The sequence below is a fragment of the Pleurodeles waltl genome, chromosome 7 (genome assembly GCF_031143425.1).
Source record: "Pleurodeles waltl isolate 20211129_DDA chromosome 7, aPleWal1.hap1.20221129, whole genome shotgun sequence".
Classification (NCBI taxonomy): domain Eukaryota; kingdom Metazoa; phylum Chordata; class Amphibia; order Caudata; family Salamandridae; genus Pleurodeles; species Pleurodeles waltl.
The window spans coordinates 788,035,134-788,055,082 of NC_090446.1; positions in this window are offsets into that span (position 1 = coordinate 788,035,134).

Genomic DNA, 19,949 nt, shown 5'->3' on the forward strand with positions numbered 1-19,949 from the left:
GAGCTCACCACCAGCCTCGGACGACTGACCACTGGGGATGGCAGCCATGTCTGCGGTGGTGCCACTGGCTCAGGATGGCACGGGCCGTTGGTGGTGCTTGCGGCGGTGTCAGTCGTGGCGGTGCTTGCGACGGGGTCAGTCGCGGTGGTGCTTGCGACGGGCTCTGTGGCAGCGGTGCTTGCGGCGGGCTCTGTGGCAGCGGTGCTGGCGGTGGCTCTTAGGTGGCGGTGCTGGTTGCAGGCTCTGTGGCGGCGAGCTCTGTGGCGGCGGTGCTGGTTGCGGGCTCTGTAGCGACAGTGCTGGCGGCGGGCTCTGTGGCAGCAGTGCTGGCAGCGGGCTCTTGGGCGCTGGTGCTGGTTGCGGGCTCTGTGGCGGCGGTGCTGGTTGCAGGCTCTGTGGCGGCGGTGCTGGTTGTGGGCTCTCTGGCAGCGGTGCTGGCGGTGGCGCAGGTGGCGGTCTTCTCCGCTGTACAGGTTCGCGTTGACGTGGAAAGAAGGTGTGACACTGGTCCCTCAGTTGGTGCCACCATGCCCTCTCCTGACCTGCCCTTCAATTTCTGGCCCTTCCCCACCTTTTATGATGGCGCAGCTGTCTTGCCACTATCCCCTTTCGTTTTCCCTGACCCCTTGGTGGCAGGTGTTTTCTGCTTCTCCCTCCGGGATGTGGGCAATTTTTTTAGCTTGGCAGGTGGTGGAATGTCCTTGCCCTTGCTCTGTGGCACACTGGCAGCCCTGATGGTTGGCGCACTCCAATAGCCTGCAGTTGATGGCACCACTGTGCCTGGGGATGTGGTGGCTGAGGTGTTGGGTTGGAGCCTGGAAAGCCTATCCCTAGGGGATGGACGGGGGGGAGGTGTAGGGAAGAGGTCAATATTAGCCAGGAAAAGTTTTTTAGACACACTGGGACGGGTAGATGGAGGGGCTTTGGGAGTGGAGGAAGAGCTAGTGGTTGTAGGAGGTGTACGTCTGCTGAATTTGGGTGAAGGTGCATGGGCTGGAGGCTATTGTGAGGTGGATGGCTGTTGGGTGGGTGTGTGCCTGCGTTTGTGTACTTTGGGAGGAGGGCTCACTGACACACTGGGAGAGGACACAGGGGATGTATGAATGGTAGTGGGGGTGGTGAGTGCACGTGAGCTGTGTGTGGTGATGGGCGTACCCGTGATGGAGGTAGTGTCTGAAGATGTAGTGCATGCAGGTGTGAGTGGAGACGAGACTGGGAGGGAGGAGGGAGACATGGAGGAGGTGGCCACAGTGGAGGCAGTGGATGTTAGTATGTCTGCATGGGTATGATGCTTGTGTGAGTGCCTGTGGAATGTGTGGTGCTTGTGTTTGCCTGAGACACTTTTGTGTGTTGAGGTGTGTGCATGCTGGTCTGATGGTGTGCTTGGGATAGGCGGAGGTACAGGGGATTGGGTCTGGGTGGAGGAAGTTGGAGGGGGGAGGCTGGACACAGGGGCAATGGCTGCCATCCGTGCTGAGGCCAGATCCTGAAATGCTTTCTGTTGGGCTGCCTGGCCAGAATGAATGCCCTCCAGGTATGCATTTGTTTGTTGCAAATGCCTCTCAACACCCTGGATGGCATTCAGAATGGTAGACTGCCCAACAGTGAGGGATCTTAGGAGGTTAATAGCCTCCTCACTGAGGGCAGCAGGGCTGACTGGGGCAGGGCCTGAGGTGCCTGGGGCGAAGGAGATGCCCACCCTCCTGGGTGAGTGGGCACGACACACACGCTGAGGGGCTGCTGGGTGGGTGGTGGTGGGAGGAGGGGTGTCAGCTGTACCTGTTGATGCTGGGGGCACAGAGGGGCCCGGCACTGCAAGGGAGGTCCCATCAGAGGAGGAGTCGCTGTCACTGCTGTCACCTCGTGGCCCCGCTGTGGAGCTCCCATTGCCCTCTGTCCCACTGGTGGCTTCTCACTCTGTTGTTTCGCCCTTCAGGGCCAAGTGGGATGCAGCTCCCTCCTGCTCCAGTGCCACTGCTCCTCCGCCTGATGATGCTATTGCACACAAGAACAGGGAGACCACAAAAAGGGGGGGGGAGACAAATGAAAGACATGTTCAGTGCATGCAACACCAGTACCGTTGGCGGACACTACAGACACAGCAGCCCTCTGCACTACGCCATGCACTTATTGTTCCTAGATTATTCACATGCCCATGGGGTACAAGGCCTAAGCCTGATTGCTGCACACATGGAAGTCACAGGAGCCTGACTAGGTGTAGATGGTACCAACCACTAGTGCGGTTGGGGTTCCACTGAACCTGCCTCTCAAGGGACCTTGCCTACAAAGCTCGCCCTGGCCTAGGGGAACCCACTGCCCACCTCCCCCACCCAGACACCTCGTAATGCGCGCAGAGTCAGATGAATGTGACTGTACTCACCCCCTTGTGGCTGCTGTGATGCCCTCAAGCGCCCATCAAACTCCGGATACGCCCACGCCAGGATCCGGAACATCCAGGGGGGTCATGGTGCGACAGGCACCCCTCCCACGTTGGGAGGCAATCCCCAGCTGGGCCTCCGCCGTCTTCTTGCTCCAGCGGCGCAGGTCCTCCCATCTTTTACGGCAGTGGGTTCTCCGTCTGTGGTGCACCCCCAGGGTCCGGACATCCTTGTGTAACGCCGCGCTCAGACGCGGCGTCTCTTTCTGTCCTCGTGGATGGAACGCGATACCGATACTCAGAGCGCCGTTTCCCACGTTTTTTCACTACACATTCTGAGAAGCATATATTTCGCTCCCGGTCACGCTACACTTACCTGTAGCCCTTTTTTGTTTTCTTCTTTTTGCTGTTGGTGGGTTTGTCTGGTCTTTTTACCTGTCTCTGTCCATGTTGTGTCCATCTTGTCTTTGTGTTTTTGTCCTAGCATGCTCTGTTTTTCTTTTATACTACTTTCTTTTTCCTATACTGGTCTATGGGCTCTTCCCAATTCAAGATGGTGTTCTTTCCTTTTCCTGTGATGTCACTTCCCTTTTCTCAGTATATAAGTCAGTTAGTCTTGTTCCACCTTGCGTTGCAAACACTTCCTTCTGCTTGTGCTGTTCGCTCCTGGTCTTTGTTCCTGCTTTTTGCCTTGGGAGATTTTTGCCTGTTCTTTGTTCCTGCTTTTTGCCTTGGGAGATTTTTGCCTGTTCTTTGTTCCTGCTTTTTGCCTTGTGAGATTTTTGTTTCCTGTTGCCTAGTCCTGTTTGTTCTTGTTTTTCTTCAGGAGTTCCTGTTTGAGGATTTTTCCCCAGTGTTGGTTTTTTTTCCCTCTAGGACTCCTTCTGGAGGGTACAGTCTGCTTTGGCGTAGCCTGTCAAGCGGCACCGTGGCTACTAGAAGGGGTCGCCCTTATCTGGGAGTATCCAGAACCTGTAGAAGACTTGGGGGGGTCATTACAACATTGGCGGTAAAAGCCTCTTACCGCCGTGCAGAAGACTGCCAACACACCACCGCGGCAGCGGAATTCCGCCACAGCTTTTATGACCCACATCCCGAAATCCGACAAAATTCAGACACCCACACAAGTCCACCACACCAAAGGTCAGTGATAAACTGGCGATAACAAAACTTCCACCGTCACGCCAACAGAAATACGCCCATGCTATCACGACCCACAAATCCACGTGGTGGTCTTTCAACCGCGGTATTCCATTGGCGGTGCACACCGCCGCGCTCAAAATACACACACATATACAAAACACAGCCACATTGGACAATTCGAAATACACACACCTGATACACATACACACACCACTCCCACACACTCAATACTATATAAAACACACACCCACATCACACACAAACCCCTACGACCAAAAAATCTGAAAGAAGGCCAGAGAGAGACACCACCATCCACAAACTAGCAGCCACAGGCACTCAACACCATCACCCACACTACTTCCACACACAAAACACCACACACCAGTACATATCACCACACTTATCACCACATACACCACCCCACACATCACCTACACCATCCCATGGCACGGCAAAGACACCCCAGGTTCTCGGAGGAGGAGCTCAGGGTCATGGTGGAGGAAATCGTCCGGGTAGAGTCACAGCTATTTGGATCCCAGGTGCAGCACACCTCCATAGCTAGGAAGATGGAGCTATGGCGAAGAATAGGCGACAGGGTCAACGCAGTGGGACAGCACCCAAGAAATCGGGACGACATCAGGAAGAGGTGGAACGACCTACGGGGGAAGGTGCGTTCCGTGGTCTCCAGACACAACATCACAGTACAGCGGACTGGCGGCGGACCCCCACCTCCTCCCCCACAACTAACAACATGGGAGGAGCAGGTCTTGACTATTCTGCATCCTGAGGGCCTCACAGGAGTCGGTGGAGGAATGGACTCTGGTAAGTCAAATCTTAACTATCATATCCCCCACCCTACCTGCATGCTATCACAGACCCCCACCCTCGCCCCCACCCCTATCACTCCAACTCCTCACAAATGTACTAATAACACAAACCACACATCCCAACACCAAGCCCTGCATGACACAACAAAGCATGGACACCCATCACTAAAGCATGCCCACTGCACATACCCATAACACCCCACTCAACCATCATCACACAAGCCCCCACACAGGAGTGCTAGCACTGGGGTACACGGTCACCCACCCATTGCACACCATGACACACACAGATGCAATAATCATGCTTTTACACCACTGCAGGACCACTACCCAATGTCACTAGACAGGAGGGTCCAGACATCTCCACCCCACCCACAGAAGAGGCCCACAGTGATGACAGCAGCTCTGTCCAACTTGACCCAGATGACCAGCCCGGACCATTGTGGGCCTCGTGACAGTTGGTTCCCCACACCCAGTCACAGGCCACCACAGAGCTTCCACCCTCTGGTAACACCAGCACAGCACCCACCCAGCTGGCCCATACCTCCGTACCCAGGACATGTCAGTCAGCTGTGTGTCCACCACTACAGGGAACCCAGGATAACCCACCACCCCAACAACAACAGGGACCTGGGGGCAGTGGTAGTGGGCACACGGTCCAGGGGACGGAGGCCCAGGAACACAGGGGAACTGGGAGGGCTGCTGTGCGACAGGGGGCGGAAGGCCTAGGGAACCCACTCTCCACGAGGCCCTCTCCTCCATCATGGGAGCATACCACCACTCCCAGGAGACAATGGCAACGGTCCTGGCCAAGTTTCAGGAGACCCAGCGCATACAGGAGGAACAGTATTTGGGCTTCAGGGAGGAATTCAGAACCATCAGCACTGCCCTGGGCACCATCGTAGGGGTGCTGAAGGAGATACTTAACACCAGGAGGGACACTGTGGCACTCCAAAAGGCCCCTGACACTAACATGGACGAAGAACTGCCCACCACCTCTGCCGGCGCTAGTGACCACCACACCAGCACCCCACCCCCTGCCGACGGAGAACCACCCCGCAAACGGTCCCTGACATCCAGGAACAAGACAGAGCACGATGCCAAGACCCCCGCCAAGAAATGAGACCACCCTGATTGTAATCCTACTGTCCCACTTTGTAACCCTGTCCATATTGGAACTGCCCCAGCTCCACTTCCTATGCCCATATGGGCAATGCACCTGTGAGACTAATAGACTGGACTCTGCCATGGACATTCCTCCACCATCACCCCTCACCATTTTACAACCCCCCTCCAATATTGAGCACTGCAATAAACACCCTTGAAGCACAAAACAATCTGGAGTCAGTCTGTGATTTCGAAAATGTGTATTAGCAATGACAGTGACAAAATGCGTTCTCAAATGTAATGTCAACATACCTATGTCACACATCTCAAGTCCATGAGGAATCTAAGCAGATGACACATGTTGGAAACCACACCTGTGAAACCGTAATGGAAATGTACAACTCAGTTACCATATACTGGTTGAAATCGACAGACAGGATAGAGGTAGAAGTGTGAAAGTACTTGTAGTAGGCAGGAATGTGTGCTCACCTGTGTGTCACTGGAAATATTGCTGGATAACTGAGTCCCTGTTGTCAATGTCTTCTTCCTCTGCTTCCTCCTCATCACTGTCCACAGCTGCCACAACACTGTCATCTGGACCATCCTCCTGCAGAAAAGGCACCTGTCGTCGCAAAGCCAAGTTGTGAAGCATACAGCAGGCCACAATGATCTGGCACACCTTCCTTGGTGAGTAGAATAGGGAACCACCTGTCATATGGAGGCACCTGAACCTGGCCTTCAGGAGGCCGAAGGTGTGTTCGATCACACTCCTAGTCCGCCCATGGGCCTCATTGTAGCGTTCCTCTGCCCTGGTCCTGGGATTGATCACTGGGGAAGGTAGCCATGACAGGTTGGGGTAACCAGAGTCCCCTAATAGCCACACCCGGTGCCTCTGGAGTTGACCCATCACATAAGGGATGCTGCTATTCCGCAGGATGTAGGTGTCATGCACAGAGCCAGGGAACATAGCATTTACCTCGAAGATGTACTGTCTGCCAAACATATCATCTGTACATTCATGGAATGATAACTCTTCCGGTTCCTGTACACCTGTTTACTCCTGTGGGTGGGGACCAGAGCAACATGGGTCCCATCAATGGCACCTATGATGTTGGGGATATGTCCAAGGGCATAGAAGTCATCTTTAACTGTAGGCAAATCCTCCACCTCAGGGAAAATGATGTAGCTCTGACTGTGTTTCAGCAGGGCAGACAACACTCTGGACAACACGTTGGAAAACATAGGCTGGGACATCCCTGATGCCATGGCCACTGTTGTTTGAAATGACCCAATTGCAAGAAAATGGAGCACTGATAGCACCTGCACTTGAGGGGGGATCCCTGTGGGATGGGGGATTGCTGACATCAGGTCTGGCTCCAACTGGGCACACAGTTCCTGGATTGTGGCACGGTCAAACCTGTAGGTGATGATCAAACGTCTTTCCTCCATTCTCGACAGGTCCACCAGCGGTCGGTACACCGGAGGATTCTGCCATCTCCTCACATGTCCCAGCGGGCGGTGCCTAGGAAGGACAACAGCGACCACAGAGTCAAACAACTCAGAGGTATGTACCCACATTCTACACAGAACACCATTCATACACATAATCTGGCCTGTATTTGTGTTGTGCGACAAGGCCTAGGTCTGTGTGACGCAGTAGTGAATCAGGCCATGTGGGCCCCTGAAATGGCGGCTGCCTGACCTCTAAAGTGGGACAATGGAATGTGAGGTAACTGCGCTGGCGTTCTACACCGTCGCGGTAGGCGGTCGAAGACCGTGGCGCAATGCTGCATTGGTTAACATTGGACCCTATGGGTCTCAGGAGCCAATGACGATGTACGCCGGCGGTGATGGTACGCACCGCCGCGGACGTGACCGCCATTTTCTATCACTTCAATCACTCGATACCTGATTTTCAACAGGAGAGGACCTACACTGCAAGTGCTGCTGTGACCTCGGTCTGGAAGAGACAATGGCTCGTGTGCCTGGGGAAAGGGCCCCTGCCTTCACTGCAGAGGAGTTGGAGAAGCTCGTGGACGGGGTCCTCCCCCAGTACACGCTACTCTACGGCCCTCCAGACCAACAGGTAAGTACACAGGGAGCACGTTGTATGGGCTATGCCTGTGTGGAGAGGGCTGGTTGTAAGAAGGAAGGGGGCACAGTTCTGCGTGCATGGAGGACTGTGAATGCATGTGCCACATGGCAAGGCTAGGGATGTGGGCCACTCACTTCGACGGTGCAGTTGGTAATGACTTCTCTTCTTCCCCTGTACATTTCATGTAGGTTAGCGCCCACCAGAAGAAGGATATTTGGCGTGCCATCGCCAAGGACGTCCGGACCCTGGGGGTCCACCACAGACGGAGCACCCACTGCCGTAAAAGATGGGAGGACATTCGCCGCTGGAGTAAGAAGACGGCAGAGGCTCAGCTGGGGATGGCCTCCCAACGTGGGAGGAGTGCCCGTCGAACCATGACCCCTCTGATGTTCCGGATCTTGGCGGTGGCCTACCCTGAGTTGGATGGGCGCTTGAGGGCATCACAGCAGACACAAGGGGGTGAGTACAACATCATTCAGCGGACTTTGCGCGCAGTGAAGGTGTCAGGGTGGGGGAGGAGGGCTGTGGGTTTCCCTAGGCCAGGGCGAGTTCCGTAGGCTAGGCCCCTCCAAAATGCAGGCCATGTGGCACTCCACCCCACCTCTGTAGAGTGCCAAGTACAGGTATACATGCCCCTGTGTTATCTATGTGTGCAGATGTCGACCATAGCCATGTAGGACATATCTCAGGAATAGCATCTGTAGAGCCCAACAGCGCGGCGTAGTGCAGGGGGCTGCTGTGTCTGTATTGTCCGCCAACGGTAGCAGTAAGCCATGCACTCAACCTGTCTTTCTTCTGTCGTCCCCCCCCCTTTTTGTGGTCTCCCTGTTCTTGTGTGCATCAGCATCATCAGGTGGAGGTACAGTGACACCGGAGCACGAGGGAGCTGCATCCCACATGGCCATGAAGGGCCACACCAAGGACTCGGAATACACCAGTGGGACGGAGGGCGAGGGGAGCTTCACGGCGGTCACAGGATCTGCAACCAGCGACACAGACTCGTCTTCCGATGGGAGCTCCCTTGTGGTGGCGGCAAAATCTGTGCCCCCCACTTCTACAGGTACATCCGCTACCCCCCTACCAGCACCGCCCTCCCAGCAGCCCCTCAGCCTTCGCCCCGTGCCCGCTCACCCAGGAGGGTGGGCATCACCTTCGCCCCAGGCACCTCATCCCCTGTCACCTCTGCTGCCCTCAGTGAGGAGGCCATTGACCTCCTCAGGTCACTCACTGTTGGGCAGTCTACCATTTTGAATGCCATCCAGGGTGTAGAAAGGGAATTTCAACACACAAATGCATTCCTGGAGGGCATTCATTCTGGTCAGGCTGCCCTTCATCGAACCCTGCAAACTCTGGCCTCAGCACTGATGGCATCCATTGTCCCTGTCTTTAGCCTCCCCCTCCAACTTCCTCCACCCAGACCCAATCCCCTGTACGCCAGCCTATCCCAAGCACACCATGATACCAGCATGCACACATGTCAACACACAAGGGAAGCTCAGGCAAACATAAGCACCACACATCCCACAGGCACTCACGCAAGCATCACACACATACAGACACAGCAACATCCACTGCCTCCACTGTGTCCCCCTCGTCGTCGTCTCCCTCCTCCCTCCCAGTCTCGTCTACACTCTCACCTGCATGCACTACCACTACAGCCACTATGTCCCGCACCAGCACACCCACCATCACACCCCGCTCACGTGCGGTCACCACCCCACTGCCATTTACACGTCTCCTGTGTCCTCTCCCAGTGTGTCTGTGACGCCCCCTCCCAAGATACAGAAACGCAGGCACACACCCACCCAACAGCCATGCACCTCACAACAGCCTCCAGTGCATGCACCTTCACCCAAAGTCACCAAATGTACACCTCCTACAACCACTACCTCTTCCTCCACTCCCAAACCCCCTCCAGCTACCCGTCCCAGTGTTCCTAAGAAACTTTTCCTGACCAAGCTTGACCTCTTTCCCACCCCCCCCCCCCCCTCCAACTCATAGGTCCTGTACTAGCACCTCAGCCAAAAAATCTCCGGGACCAGTGGTGCCTGTTACAGGTATGTGGAGTGCACCGGGCACCAGGCCAGCCAGTGTGGCACGGAGCCACAGCACAGCCAGTCCCCCCCTGTGAAGCACCAGAAGTTGGACAGTGCCCGGCGGGAGAGGGGGAAGACTCCAGCCAGCAAAGCCGCTCTCAAGGGTCCCGGGGGAGTGTCGACTCAGCTGTGACTCCTCCCAAGGTGGGGACGGGGCAGAAGAAATCGCCAAAGTCTGGGAGGAGCAGCACGGCGGAGAAGACCGCCATCATCCCCGCTGCCCAGGAGGCTACCGCCAGCCCAATCGTCACTGGCCAGGAGGCCACTGCCAGAGTCACTGCCCAGGAGGCCAGCCCAATCGTCACTGGCCAGGAGGCCACCGCCAGAGTCACAGCCCCTGGGGGCCAGCCCGATCGTCACTGACCAGGAAGCCACCGCCAGAGTCACTGCCCAGGAGGCCAGCCCAATCGTCACTGGCCAGGAGCCCACCGTCAGAGTCACTGCCCAGGAGGCCAGCCCGATCGTCACTGGCCAGGAGGCCACCGCCAGCCACAGCCCAGCTGCCCAGGAGGGCCCCGCCAGCCACAGCCCAGCTGCCCAGGAGGGCCCAGGGCAGCCACAGCCCAGCTGCCCAATGAAGGACCGCCAGCCCCTGCCCTGCTGGGCAATGAAGGACCGCCTTGGCAAGCACTGCTGAACAGGGCAAGCACCGCTGAACAGGTCAGAAACTGCCAACTCAAGCACCGCTGAACAGGGCAAAGACCTCCATGGCAAGCACCGCTGAACAGGGCAAGCCCCGCTGAACAGGTCAGAAACTGCAAACTCAAGCACCGCTGAACAGGGCAAAGACCGCCATGGCAAGCACCGCTGAACAGGTCAGAAACTGCCAACTCGAGCACTGCTGAACAGGGCAAAGACCGCCATGGCAAGCACCGCTGAACAGGGCAAGCACCGCTGAACAGGTCAGAAACTGCCAACTCAAGCACCGCTGAACAGGGCAAAGACCGCCATGGCAAGCACCGCTGAACAGGGCAAGCACCGCTGAACAAGTCAGAAACTGCAAACTCAAGCACCGCTGAACAGGGCAAAGACCGCCATGGCAAGCACCGCTGAACAGGGCAAGCACCGCTGAACAGGTCAGAAACTGCCAACTCAAGCACCGCTGAACAGGGCAAAGACCGCCAACTCAAGCACCGCTAGCCCATGAGCGGCAGGGGCAGTGACGCAACTGGGACCGCCACGGGGTGAGTGATGCACTCTGGGCACCAGTCCCCCTCCAGAACCAGTGGAGAAAGGCATCCACTCCGTCTGTCCTTAACATGATCAAGCACTCTGGGCACCAGTCCCCCTCCAGAACCAGTGGAGACATGCATCCACTCCGTCTGTCCTGCACAGGATGAAGCACTCTGGGCACCAGTCCCCCTCCAGAACCAGTGGAGACTATTATCCACTTGAGAGACTGTGGCTTTCCACTCCCCAGGATGGTACAGTGGGCAAACCACCCACTGTAGAGACTTGAGAGACTGTGGCTTTGCACTCCCCAGGATGGTACAGTGGGCAACCCACCCACTGTAGAGACTTGAGAGACTGTGGCTTTGCACTCCCCAGGATACATCAATGGGCATGGAGCCCCCTTGTGGATCTGGCGTGGTGCACTCATCCGGCTGAGGTGCCCCCCCTTCCCTTCCCCCTGAGGTGCCTGTTGTATTTCTATCTGATGCCCCTGCAGTGTTCTCTCTGTTTTGATCAGGTATCTAGTGTGGGCCTCGCCCATGTATTTTGGGCCCAGTGGTCCACGGACAATGAATGGTGCATCACCTGCACTACTAATCGTGGTGTATATTTTGTTTAATGTGTGTATATATATATATATATATATATATATATATATATATATGTATTTATTTGGTTACTGTATTTTGATATATTACAATGGTTCCACTCATTTCCTTTTGTCTTTGAATTCTTCCGGAGGGGTTGGGGGTTGTTACTGTAATGTTTGGATATGCATTGGTGTGTGTGTTGTAGTGGGTGAGGGTGGGGGTGGGGGTGTTGCGTGTGTGTGTCCCTGTATTTTGCCTCCCCCTCCCCTAAGTCGTAGGTGCAGTACTCACCGTTGTCTTCGCCGCTGGCGTTGATGATCCTCGTATAGGAGCAGGAAGACTAGTGCAGGAAGAATATGGAGTTCCGGCTCCATGGTGTCGTCGTTCCTCGTGGAGTGTGTAGAGGTGAGCGTTTTCCCTTTGAAATGGCTGTTTCCGCCGTGTTTTTATCCGCGGTGAATCCGCCCCGGAAAAGGTGGCAGATTGGTAGGTTGTGATACTGTGGGCGGTACATTGTCTTCCGCCTGTCTGTTGGCGGTGACCGCCGCGCTGTTTGTCTGTACCGCCATGGCGGTCGGAGTGTGAAAGTGGCTGTCTTTGGTGGCAGTTTCCGCCACTGTCATAATTCCAATTTTTTTACCGCCGGCCTGTTGGCGGTCTTACCGGTGCTTTAACACCGTCTGCTAGGGTTGTAATGAGGGCCTTGGTGTATTCGCCAACCCGGTCTCCAGAGGTGAGAAGTCCAGCGCAGTACGTAACAGATTGCAATGCCAAAAGACTCCACGTTGCGAGATCGCCATGGAAGATCCACAGGGAGAGGTGTCAGAAAATGCTCAAGCCATGTTGCAGACTGTCCAACAACAAGCCCAAGAGTTACAACAGTTACGGGCAGAGAACACTGCGCTACGACAGGTCTTGTCTTCCCGATCAATGGACATACCACCCGTATCTGCTACTACTCCTCGATAGTCCGGAGATCCTCTAAAGATAAAGGAATTTTTGGACGCCCTGATGGTTTTCTTTACCTTTCGTCCACTCCAGTTTTCTTCGGATAAAGCTAAGGTGGGCTATCGGATCAGTGCCTTTTCTGGTCCGGCGCTTGCTTGGGCGACTCCTCTGGTTTCTGCAGAAGACCCAGTCCTGGCTAACTATTCCGCTTTCCTGACTCTTTTCAAACAAATGTTTGAGAGACCTGGGGTAGAAGCAGCAGCTGAAGAAGCCTTATGTGACATTCAGCAGGGTAATCAGGATGTTCTGCAGTTTCTAACCCGCTTCAAACAGCTGGCAGCTGAAACCTCCTGGGTGGAACGCACCTTCATAACCCTTTTCCGCCAAGGCCTGCATGAAGAAATTAAAGATGAGCTTGTACATTCTTTTCCAGCTTGCTCTCTGAAGGAATTAATGGATTAATCTATGAACATCGAATATAGAGTTTGAGAGCGCAAGATGGAGAGACGTAGAACGCGAGCTCCTTACCAGTCTGGTACCTTTCGTGCTAGCAGTCGGCGAATGGAAGATATTCCATCGGAAGCCCCTCCAACTCCCCCTGAAGAACCCATGCAGATATATCTGGTTCGTGGGCCATTGATGGAGTCAGAAAGGGAGGAACGACGATGAAAGGGACTTTGTCTGTACTGTGGTAAGGCTGGCCACCTGATCCGTAGTTGTCCGGTTCGTCCCTCAAGACCAGTGGGAAACGCCAGCTCCCGTCCCCTGTAAGGAGGAAGGAGATGGGAGGAGCTGAAGTACCATCAATATGTTCCTCCAAAGAAAGCATGTCCACCCTGTTTATCCTCTCGGTCAAGTTACAAAGTTCACAAGATCAAGAAGAACACCTTCTGACTCTCCTTGATTGTGGAGCCAGTGGACTCTATCTGGATGAGACCTGGGCTACGAGTAGAGGAATTCCCCACATTCTTAAAGAGACTCCTGAGCAAGTTCACACAGTGGATGTCTCTCCCTTAACCTCAGGACCTGTGGTGGCCTCAACTCCTACTCTTTGTTTGACATTTGGGGGGCATCAAGAGCCTTTGATCTCATAGCCTCACCAAATCACATCATGATTTTAGGAATACCCTGGTTAGCCCGACACAACCCCTATATCAATTGGGAAACAAGAACTATATCCCTAACGTCTTCATTTTGTCAACAGAATTGTTATTCCACTACTTCTTATTGGACTCCCAAAAGGTCCTGTCAGTCAACTAAGGATAACACTAACTCTATCAATATGATCCAGGGAGTTCCAGATTGTTATCAGGAATATATCAGGATTTTTCAGAAACCTAGTAATCCTATTTTGCCGCCTCATTGCAGTTATGACTGTGCTATTCCTTTAATTCCTGATGAAGTCGTCCCCTTTGGTCGAATGTATTCTCTGACAGACCAAGAAAAGAAGGTGCTAAAGGAATATTTAGACAATAACTTGCACAACGGTTTGATTGCTCCTTCCACGTCCCAAAGAAGACCAAGGATCTGCATCCTTGTGTTGACTTTTGTGAACTCAACAGAATAACGATTAAGGATCGATATCCGCTGCCTTTAATCAGAGACATATTGGATGCCATTCAAGGAGCCAAGATGTTTACCAAATTAGACTTACGGGATGCCTCTCATCTCCTTCGGATCAAGGAAGGAGATGAATGGAAGACAGCTTTCTGTACCCCTTTTGGCAACTACTGTATGAGTACCGTGTAATGCCTTTTGAACTGACCAACGCCCCTTCTGTTTTTCAACGATTTATGGATTCGGTGATCTCTGATGTACTCAACCAATATGGAGTCATTTATTTGGATGATATCGTGATATATTCCTGTGATCCTGAGCAACATATAACTCATGTCCTGCAAGTCCTGGAAAGACTCAAGAAAAACCAATTGTTTTGTAAACCCGAGAAGTGTGAGTTCCATAAATCTGAAGTAAAGTATTTGGGGTTCTGTATTAATCAACACAGAATATCCATGGATCCTGACAAGGCCAGAGACATATTAGATTGGCCTTCTCCAATGTCCATTAAGGAAACGCAATGTTTCCTTGGTTTATCAAACTTTTATTGTCAGTTTATTCAGAACTTTGCCCACCTACAAAATTTCATAACACAAACAATTAAGAAAGAGAACCTGAAGAAGGGTTTTGTTTGGACCAAGGATGCTGAACGCACGTTTCAAGAATTGAAGACAGCCTTTACCCAAGCACCCGTGTTGCGTCATCCTGACAATACCAAGAAATTTATTGTTGTGACTGATGCCTCAGACAGAGCTATTGGGGCAGTTCTGCTACAAAAACAAGGCAACGATGGACTGGAACATCCTATCTTTTATGTGTCTCATATCCTATCAGAGGCTGAATGCAATTATTCTGTACTGGAACGAGAACTACTCGCGCTCAAAGTAGCTTGTAAAGAATGGAGGCATTTCTTGATGGGTTCCAGAGAGCCTTTTGAAACCAGGACTGATCATCGTAATCTCCAATGTCTTTGGAGTTTTCAGTGTTGCAATAGTCGTCAGGCTCGATGGGCTTTCTTCTTTAGCCAGTACGATTTTGTGATCACGTACATACCTGGTTCCCAGAATTCAGTGGCAGATGCCTTATCCCGCAGATATCCTGACATAGCCCAGAACTCCTCTCCATCTCTTCTTGAGTCTAGCAGAATCATCGGATCTACTCAATCTTTTCAAGAACACGTTCAATCTGAGTACCAGTTTCTGTCTGCTTCAGAATGGGATAGAGTGACTCTTTTTTTGCAGAAGAAGGACAACTACTTCTATCATCAACATGCTCTTTTTCTACCTACCAAGAAAGTGCAGACAGAAGCTCTACCAATGTGCAATGGTTCTCCTATAGCCGGTCATCGAGGTATCAGGAAGACCCAGGAGCTGCTTCAGCGATCTTTTTGGTGGCCTTCGCTTAAGACAGACACTGAAACCTATGTGTCAGCATGCCCAGTCTGTGCTCAGACTAAGACACCCCGAACTAAGGTGGCAGGTTTATTAAGACCTTTACCTGTTCCTTCCGCTCCTTGGTGTACTCTATCCACGGATTTCATATGCTCTATACCTACCTCCTCTGGTAACCAAGTAATCATGGTGACCGTAGATTCATTCACCAAGATGGCCCATTTCTCAGCCTTGAAGAAACTACCGACGGCCCCAGAAATAAGTCACATTTTTCTGCGGGATATTTTTCGCCTCCCTGGTCTTCCGCAAGAGATCATTTCAGACAGAGGGCCTCAATATGTATCACGTTTCTGGAGGGCCTTTTGTGCCTTATTTAACATTGAGATTTCTTTATCCTCTGGTTTCCATCCACAAACTAATGGGCAAACTGAAAGAGTGAATCAAGAACTTCAGCATCTGAGATGTTACTGCAATGTCACACAAAGCAATTGGTCGGAGTATCTTGCTCTTGCCGAGTGCTATAACAACACAATACATAGTGCGACCAAAACCACACCCTTTTATTGTACCTATGGATTTCATCCGAGGACTTTCACTACTGTTTCCCGAACATCCTCTTCTGCGCCTGCTGCCACTTCTTTTTCACGACAGATCCATCAAATCCAGGGCCTACTTCACACAACTCTCCTAGCTTCGAAACAAGCAATGAAACGAAAAGCGGATCGTTATTGACAAGCCGCACCTTTGTATCAAGTGGGCCACAAGGTGTGGCTTTCTTCCAGAATCCTACCTTCCCAATTTTCCACCAATAAGTTCAAGCCACGTTTTTATGGCCTTTTTCGGATTTCGCAAGTCCTGAATCCTGTAGTTGTGCGTCTCCGCTTACCTCATACCTGGAGGGTTCATCCTTTTTTCCATGTGTCCCAATTAAAACTCTTTGTTCCTGATCCATAGCATCGCCAGTTCCAGCGTCCGCCTCCTCTTTCTATTAACGGACAGCCTGAGTATGAAGTCCAAGGAATCTGTGACTCCAGAATTTTTCGATGCAAACTACAGTTTTTGGTCCATTGGAAAGGATGCCCTCTCAGTGACTGTTCTTGGGAGGATGCTTCCTCCGTCCATGCTCCCCGTTTGGTCTGCCTGTTTTTTGACAGTCATCCTGACAAACCTGGTGCCTCGGGGAGGGGACCTACTGTAACGCCGTGCTCAGACACGGCATCTCTTTCTGTCCTCGCGAATGGAACGCGCTACCGATACTCGGAGCGCCGTTCCCCGCGTTTTTTGACTACACATTCTGGGAAGCATATATTTCGCTCCCGGTCACGCAACACTTACCTGTAGCCCTTTTTTTTCCCTTCTTTTTGTTGTTGGTGGGTTTGTCTGGTATTTTTACCTGTCTCTGTCCATGTTGTGTCCATCTTGCTTCTTTGTGTTTTTGTCCCAGCATGCTCTGTTTTTCTTTTATACTACTTTCTTTTTCCTATACTGGTCTATGGGCTCTTCCCAATTCAAGATGGTGTTCTTTCCTTTTCCTGTGATGTCACTTCCCTTTTCTCAGTATATAAGTCAGTCAGTCTTGTTCCACCTTGCGTTGCAAACACTTCCTTCTGGTTGTGCTGTTCGCTCCTGTTCTTTGTTCCTGCTTTTTGCCTTGGGAGATTTTTGCCTGTTCTTTGTTCCTGCTTTTTGCCTTGGGAGATTTGTGCCTGTTCTTTGTTCCTGCTTTTTGCCTTGGGAGATTTTTTCTTATTTTTGTTTCCTGTTGTTTAGTCCTGTTTTTTCTTGTTTTTCTTCAGGAGTTCCTGTTTGAGGTTTTTTCCCCAGTGTTGGTTTTTGTTTCACTCTGGGACTCCTGGAGGGTACGGTCTGCTTTGGCGTGGCCTGTCAAGCGGCACCATGGCTACTAGAAGGGGTCGCCCTTTTCTGGGAGTATCCAGAACCTGTAGAAGACTTGGTGTATTCGCCAACCCGGTATCCAGAGGTGAGAAGTCCAGGGCAGTACGTAACACCTTGGCGATGGCACGCCAAACATCATTCTTCTGGTGGGCGCTGACCTAGAGGAATGGTACAGGGGAAAAGGAAGATCTTTACCCGTCTCGACTGTCATACTCATTGGCCCACGTTCCCACCCTTGCCCTGACGCACATACACTCACTGCCCGCTCATGCAGGCCTCAGTCCCCCTCCCCCCTATGTATCTTCCATCCACACCACTCCAAACAGTCATTGCCCATGCAGCATGCTCACAGTGTACTCACCTGTGTGTCTGGAGGACTGTATAGTTGTGTGTACTGGGGGAGGACCCCATCCACTAATTTCACCAACTCCTCCGAAGTGAAGGCAGGGGCCCTTTCCCCAGACACATGAGCCATTGTCGCTTCCAGACTGAGGTCACAGCAGCACTTCCAGTGTAGGTCCTCTCCTGTTGAAGGTCAGGTATCAAGTGAGTGAACAGACATAAAATGGCGGTCACATCCGCGGCGGTGCGTACCGTCACCTCCGGCGTACATCGTCATTGTCTCCTCTGACCCATAGGGTCCAATGTTAACCAATGCAGGATTGTGCTGAGGTCTTCGACCACCTACCGTGACGGTGTGGAACGCCAGCACAGTTACCTCATATCCCCTTGTCCCACCTTACAGGTCAGGCAGCTGACATTTCAGGGGGCCACATGGCATTAATAATAACTGCGTCACACTTATCTAGGCCTTGAATACATACAGTAACAGGCACATTGCGGATTAATAAATGTGTGCAAATGACATTTTGTGATACCTCAGTGTAGGCTGACTCTCTGCTCGCTGTTCTCCTCCATAGGGCACGTCCGCTGGGGCAGGTGATGAGATGGCGGCATCCTCCGGAGTACAGACCGCTGGTGGACCTGTCGACAATGGAAGAGAGACACGTAATAGTCACCTACAGACCTGATCATGCAACAATCCATGAACTGTGTGCCCAGTTGGAGCCAGACCTGATGTCAGCTATCCGCCATCCCACAGGGATACCCCCTCTAGTGCAGGTCCTGTCAGTACTCTATTTCCTGTCAAGTGGGTCTTTTCGAACAACAGTGACCATTGCATCAGGGATGTCCCAGCCAATGTTCTCTAACGTGCTGTCCAGAGTGTTGTCTGCCCTGCTGAAACATTTGCGCAGCTATATCGTTTTCCCTCAGGTAGAGGATTTGCCTACAGTGAAAGGTGATTTCTATGCCCTGGACCATATCCCCAACATCATAGGTGCCATTGATGGGACACATGTGGCCTTGGTAACCCCACGCAGGAGTGAACATGTGTACAGAAACCGTAAAAGCTATCATTCGATGAATGTGCAGATGGTGTGTTTGGCCGACCAGTACATCTCCCATGTGAATGCCAAATTTCCTGGCTCAGTGCATGACGCTACCATTCTGAGGAATAGCAGCATCCCTTATATGATGGGGCAACTCCAGAGGCACCGTGTGTGGCTAAAAGGTGAGGACAAGGACCCTATACAGTGTGAATAGTTGTCTGGGTATGGGGTTGTCCCTACGGGTTAGTGTGTGTCTAACAGTTGTCCCTCGAAATTTGCAGGTGACTCTGGGCACCCCAACCTGTCATGGATACTGACCCCAGTGAGAAATCCCAGGACAAGGGCAGAGGTACGCTACAATGAGGCACATGGGTGAACTAGGAGGGTGATCGAACGGACCTTTGGCCTCCTGAAGGCCAGGTCCGGTGCCTCCATATGAGAGGTGGTTCTCTCTACTACTCACCAAAGAAGGTGTGCCAGATCATCGTGGCCTGCTGTATGCTGCACAACCTGGCTTTGCGACGACAGGTGCCTTTTCTGCAGGAGAATGGTCCAGCTGGAGGTCTTGTGGCAGCTGTGGAGCCTGTGGACAGTGAAGAAGAGGAGGCAGAAGAAGAGGATATCGACAACAGAAACAACGTTATCCAACAATACTTCCAGTGAGACACAGGTAAGAAAATGCCACTGCCTCACACATCTCATACTATTGTTTGAGCTATCAGAATTCTGTCATTTTCACCCAGTGTATGGACCCTGACTTGTCACTTTGACTTTCGATTTAACAGATGTGGGTCCCACTTTGTGCCCTCTGCTATATTTCCTCCGGACCTACAGCTGTGTTTCATCGGTATGTGGACAATTAAATTGACTTTGCTATATTCCATAGTTATTGCAATTACACATTAGTGAAAGCACAGACTGACTCCAGATTGTTTTTTGATTGATGTGTGTTTATTTCTGTGCAAATAAGTGGAGGGGGTTGTAAAATGGGCAGGGGTGATGTTGGAGGAATGTCAATGGCAGAGTCCAGTCTATTTGTTTCACAGGTGCATTGTCCAAAGGGACATAGGAAGTGGAGCAAGGACAGTTGAAGGATGGACAGGGTGACAAAGTGGGACAGAAGGGTGACATTCAGGGGGGTCTCATTTCCTGGCGGGGTCTTGGCAATGTTCTCTGTCTTGTTCCTGGATCTCAAGGACCGTTTGTGGGGTGGCTCTTCATCTTCAGGGGGTGGGGTGCTGGTGTCGTGGTCCTGTGGCGGTGCCTCCTATCCATTAGCGCCAGCGGAGGTGGAGGGCTGTTCATTATCCAGGATAGTGTCAGGGGCCCCTTGTTGTGCCACAGTGTCCTTCCTGGTG